This window comes from Sarcophilus harrisii, chromosome 5 (genome assembly GCF_902635505.1).
Source record: "Sarcophilus harrisii chromosome 5, mSarHar1.11, whole genome shotgun sequence".
Lineage (NCBI taxonomy): Eukaryota > Metazoa > Chordata > Mammalia > Dasyuromorphia > Dasyuridae > Sarcophilus > Sarcophilus harrisii.
In genome coordinates this window covers 234,762,399-234,768,751 of record NC_045430.1, presented here as the reverse complement: position 1 = coordinate 234,768,751, position 6,353 = coordinate 234,762,399, and the positions used below count along the sequence as shown (strand labels likewise).

General features: G+C 34.4%; 1 pseudogene; it reads right to left on the bottom strand.

Moving 5' to 3' along the window:
* Positions 1 to 1,067: 1,067 nt before the first annotated feature.
* On the bottom strand, positions 1,068 to 2,919 carry LOC100923366 (annotated as a pseudogene).
* Positions 2,920 to 6,353: the final 3,434 nt, after the last annotated feature.

Genomic DNA, 6,353 nt, shown 5'->3' with positions numbered 1-6,353 from the left:
ATGATGAAATATTTAACAAAAATAAAAATACATAAAACATAGATAATATATTACAGCTGACATTTGTATAGACTTTAGTATGTGCCGGACAGGTGCTGTGAGTGATTTCCAATTATTAACTAATTTGAACTTTGAAATGCTGTGAAGTGCTATTGTGATGATCCTTGTTTTACAGATGAGAAAATTAAGGCAATTTTTTAAAGTTACTTCTCAGAGAGTAGTGTGTTAGTGTCTGAGGACAAATATGAAGTCAGGTTCTCCTAATTCCAGGCCCAGTGATCTATCCACTGTACTATCAAGCTACATAGACAACCCAAATGATCTCCAAGGATTCTTAAAATTCAGAAGTAATTCAACTGAACTTCAGAAAAAGCCTCAAGAGATCCTCTTTTTTTTTTCAAATGAAATCTATCACAATTTTAATCATATTTAGATGTCACAAAAAGGATAAAATCTACCCTTTTGAGTTACACAGTGAAAAATGGAAACACATTGTTTCAAAGGTGTGAAATCAAGAAAAATGCATAAGCATAACAAATGTAGTCAAAATTAATTAAATAATAATTCCTGATACACTTTATTTAGGTGTTCTATAAATCAGATTATAGAAGATAGAGGTAAAGAAATTAATTTTTATTTCAACTTTAACTATAAATAAAAGAGAGGACATTTTTCTGGCAAATTTCCTCAATATCTATGTCTTCTGTTCTTTGCCCTTTAGAGAAAACATTGCAGTGTAATGGCAGAAGCCTTTTGGGATGTGGATAAGGATCAAGATCTTCCTTAATGTATCTTCTGTTCACACAAGTTTGAGTTGAAGGAAACCCTATTTCCCAGAAATTTTAGATGTGTTAGAAGGAATATAGCTGAAATGAAATGTATTGACCAGGAGGTTAATTTCTTTTCTCTTTCTTCTTCTGGAATATCTGCCTAATAAATTTCACATTCTTTATATGTTGTCTAAGTAATTTTCTCCTCTCTTTTTTCCACACCACCTAAATGTGAGAGAAATTTTATAATGTGGTCTTTCTTTCATCATCTTTAAAATAAGGCTCCATAAATGCTCTTTATTTTACTTTATCAGGTATATCATCATGACTGTTGCAATCTATGTTCACAGTCTTGCCTCCTAATATTGATTGACTATCATCCTCTATATCTATTATAGTAATATCCATTTTATATTGAGAAAGATCTAATGCTGGATATATATTCCACTGGATGTTTTCTAAGAATGATTTATCTTGATTATCTTGTAGAGCTTGTGCTTTAGTTAGTCTACAGAGATTTAACTGAAGAACTGAGGAAAATTCACAATCTCCATGTCCTATCCAGTCTTTCATTTTTATTGACTCATCATCACTAGTAACCTCATTTCCCTGGCTTTTTTCCTTGTCAGTGAATAGCTGAAAATCAATCAGATAGATCCAGGGGCTTATCTATTAGAAACTCTCGATTGATAGAATGATGAATATGCCCTCACAAAGGAAAAAAAAACAGTTTCTTTATCAGGAATTTTGGAGCAATGTTCACTGTCTTTTTCAGTGTTCTTCCTTTCTGTTCCTCTGCTTCTCAGTGGTTTCAGTGGCACAAGAAGATATATTTTCAGGAGCTTCATCTTTTGGATTATCAGTCTCAACCTATATACTTACTGATTTATTTATGTTCTTTTTCACAAGTATTTGCTTAATGAAAGAATGATCAATGACAGTGCTTGGTTGAGAACCAAAATGAAGACATGTAACAAAAGCCTAGTATCTTCAGATTTTGAGCTAATTTTCTGGAGTCTAGAATTAGAATTTGAGGGAATTTGTTTTGAGATGAGACTTTTTCCCAGCCTCTAAAAGAAAAGGGAACAAGCTTGGATTCAATTCTAATCCATTTTTCACATTAGATGTAGCCCCCAAAACAAGAAAAGATGTCTGAACAGCCCAGTTAACTTCTGGTAGTTTTTAGAGAGAAATCTGAAAATCTCAAACCATCTTTGCTGTTTTTGTGGATTCCTAAAAGAATTCTTTAATTGGCTTTGCTTCCTTTTGAGAGTGCAGTTCTTTATCGAGGGGATTCAAAACACTTGACTCAGTCTCTCCATCCCCAAGTCCAACTGTTTCAGCTACGTACAACTGCAGCTAAGTTAAAGGAAGATTTCTCAAGGGGATAACTGTTGGTATCTTGGATACTGATCATAGGAGATGATGTTTGATCACAAGAATCTGCTACAAGAATTTCATTTTCATAATGGGTTTGTTGTAGTTGAATTGAAGACTAGATTTTTTGCTAATCATTTGCACATAGAGCATCCTCCAAATCTGTATGTTTGCTCTATATATCGGCCATGTAGGTTCTCCTTTCTTTGTAGTCCAGAAAATGAGAAATGTACATGTAGAAGAATCAGGGATAACTTCTTTCCTGAAGCTTTATGCTGTTTCTTTTCAATTTTCATTTGTAATTGCTCTGAAAGTATTTTTGTTGTAAAGCATTCTTGTTAGTCATAAGTTAAGTAATAAGTTAAAGATTTTGTTGCCAGATATTTTGAAATTCCTGTTTTTTTTTCCTCACGTGTTCTTCAGTCACTGTGCAACTCTCACATAACCCTGTTTTTAATTGATCTTCCAAAAGTTTAATGTTGTCATGAATGGCTGTCACTCTCCCAATTGTTGATTTTTTTAGGGAAAAAATTAAATAAATAAAAACAAAACAAAACAATGAACCAAAACCAAAATAAAACAAAACCACCACCACAACAAGCTTCCAATCTTTATGCATCTAAAATCGATTCCTGTTTCAGCTTGGTTACTTTGATCTGTAAAGCGTGTTAACTCTTTGTCTCAGTAAGCTTTCTATTTTACTCAGAGGTCTTTAAAAGTCTCTGCCTGCTTCAGCAGGATTGGGACTACCGCAGCTACCTGCAGGAAACATTCATCTTGCTTTTCTGCTTACCTGATGTCCTCTGCTCACCTTATTGTCACATTATATAGTTATGAAGTTGTCTCTCTGAAGAGAGCTGGTATGTCCTGCAGGTGACTAAGAAGCAATCCTGGTAAAGAAGAGCCCCTCAAGGCTACGGAGTGAGACATTCCTTCTTTTCACTGCTCCCCTCCAATCCCTTTGTCCTCTCACACCCTCCATTTGAGCCCGGCCCGTGGAACCTTGACCCTGAGACCAGCCACTGCTTTTGGGGAGAAGGGGGCATCCTTTTTAAAATACAGGAGCATCCAAATCCTCCAGTGGGACCCTGATACTACAAAATCAATCTGAATAGATTTCGAGTCAAGAACAGGGTAAGAAAACTCCTTTTGAGAAGTTGAGTTTCAGACTTAACCTGATCATGTGGGCTGGTCAAGAAACGTGGGTATCCTCAAGCCGGGGGCTGTGAATTGCCCCTTTGTTCTTTACTCTGTGTATCGGTTGGGTGGAGGTTATCACAGATTTTTTTTCACTTCTATATGAGTCAACTCTTTCAATAACTATTTGAGGATGATTGACTAAAATAATTCTTAACCGATAATTTTGTGGGGAAGCACAAGAATATTAGAAAATTACCCTTGATTCCTCCAAGGTACCCCTAGAAGTGTGAGGTGAGGTATCCTTGTTCTGGCTCCTGAGACTCTTTTTTTCAGAGTAGATATAGGGATGAAGATTTATTTGCATCTTATATATAAATATCTAATTATCTATGCATCTATGCATATGCATATGAAATTACCGATAATAATTAACACCCTCTATTGAGGTCTCAGGATGCTGTCACATACTATTAAAGAGGCAACATGGAACTGGAAAGGGAATTAGGAAAACCTAAATCCAATTCCACCTCTGACATTTATTAGTTAAGTAGTAAGTAGTTAGTAGTTTATTTATTCACAAAGCCTCTTCTACAAAATGATGATGTCACTTGTAAACCTGCCACATGAGTATGAGGAGACTTAGATGAGATCATATGAGTAACGCACTTAGGAAATTTTAAAGTTTTACATGAATGACATATACTCACTGTATGACAAAGCTGAGAATGGATTCTGGGATAAACTTTTTTTATCTGCAGAACAGCTTAACTAAGCTGTCATTGAGACTCATTATCAGTTTGCCTTCACACGAGAGAGTAAATTCTTTGGGGGCAGAACAACTTTTGACTTTTGGTTTGCAATTTTTGGATGGAGTACCTACAACCTGGATCTTAAAATGTTGAAACCTTGAAGTCTCCTGTCATATATTCTACTTATATGTGTGTCAGACTTCTAGCAACCTTGTCTATCTGTGGAAAAACTGATCTCTGAACAAAGCAGCTGATTTTGATATAGTCAATATAGTAAAGCAAATCCAAGTATTTTCGAGTTTCCCAAGATTTAACTCAAAGACTATACCCTTAATTCGTACATACTTCTAACAAGGGTAATTTTCAAGCCAATAGGAGGCACTTAATGTTTGGTGACTGACTTTATTAAATTGACATTAAATTACAAGGATTCACAGCTCCTAAAAGCAAATAAAAAGTTTCAGTAGGCATACCCTGAAAGTAAAAAGGGAATCACAACAACTAGAAAAAAGATAGAAGGGGCAGTGTTTGAATCTCAGGGAAACACGCATACAGACTAGACTATCCCCAAAGACATCATTGTATCATAGCATAAGTATCATAGGGTTTCAGACTACAATGAATTGTTTTTTCAGTTATTTTTCAGTCATGCTTGACTCCTCATTACGTCATTTGAGGTTTTCTTGGCAAAGATACTGGAAAGATTTACCATTTTCTTTTCTAGATCATTTTAGAGATGAGAAAACTGAAGCAAACAAAGTTAAGTGACTTGCCTAGGGTCACACAGCCAATAAATGTCTGAAGTCAGATTTGAAGTCAGGATGATGAGTCTTCCTGACTCCAGGTCAAGAACTTCATCTACTGTATCACCCTTTACAATGCCAACAGCAACAAAGTTCAGTTATTTTCTAGTAAGCATCATGTTGAAGTGGACAAGGCATTGAACTTGGAACTAAGTACCAGGGTTCATAATCAAGCTGTGTAACTTGTTCCATAGTGAATTTGGAAAAGTCATTTTACTTTTGTAGGTTTTTTTTAAATTTCTCATTTATAAAAATAGGTAATTTGATTGACATCCCAGCTCTTCCAATAACTAGAAATATAAATTTTATATCAATAATATCAACATATATCAATATACTATTTTTATTACCTTAGTTTCCTCTTCTCTAAAATAAAACAATAGAATGTTATATTTCTACTAGCTCCAAATTTTTATTTTAAGCTTGAATAGTCTTTTAAAGCATTTTTATCTTTATCATCATCATTAATTATTATCCTTCTCTATAAAGCTCTAGAACTCAGGGATCTCACAGGGCATATAATAGAACTCTCTGTCCCCATTTAACACATTATAAACCTGAGATGCTGGGACATTAAATGATTTGTCCAAAGTTATGTATCAAATAAATATCAGGGGTGGAATTTGAATCTAAATTTTTAGACTCCAGAACCACTGTTTGTTCCCCTTGACAACTTCTGTAAAAAATTTTGAAAATCATAGAAAAGGCCTTCATTACTAAAGTGTGATTTGTAAACTTGACTCACTTTATTTATTCAGTTCTTGCTTCATCCAATTGGAACATGAAGAAATGTAGGCAGTAAAATGAATTCATGTGACTTACTATGAGGGTTGTAACAAATTATCAAAATAACAAGACCTAGCTTTGAAATCTTACTTCCAGATTCATGTTCTTTCATCACTTGGGGATTACAAGCAGCTGATTTGAATCCTCTATTCACCCATTCCAAGCCATATTTTTGACTATCAGTTCCCATGGGGAATCAAGGAATTGTATAACAACAGGACTTTCTGTTAACATTTACATGTAATATTCTTCCTATTTAGAAGACTGGCTCATGACTTCAGGCTCTCTCTTTTATTTTCTGCATTATTACTTTTAGATCCTCACTTTAATTACTTTAGGTTTCCCAAGGCAACATGTTTTAAGTGGAAGCAATTGGAGCACAGTTGGTTAAGAGCTCTGAGCAATCACCAGCCACTCTGAGTCAGCTGTGTTTTATTTGTTTATAAATGGTATTTCAATTTTACTGATCAAATAAGTTTCCAAAGATGCAAGCTGTAAAATATAATTTGAAACAAAGGGGAACCACCTTATCCTGGATCCATCATTTTGTTTTCTTTTTCATCATAGTAAATTTATTTATTTTTAATACATATTGCTTTATGAAACATGTTGGGAGAGAAAAATCAGAGCAAAAGTGAAAAACCTTGGGAGAGATAAACAGAAAAAAGAAGTGAACATAGTATGTGTTAATTTACATTCAGTATCCTTAGATCTTTCTTTCTGTATGC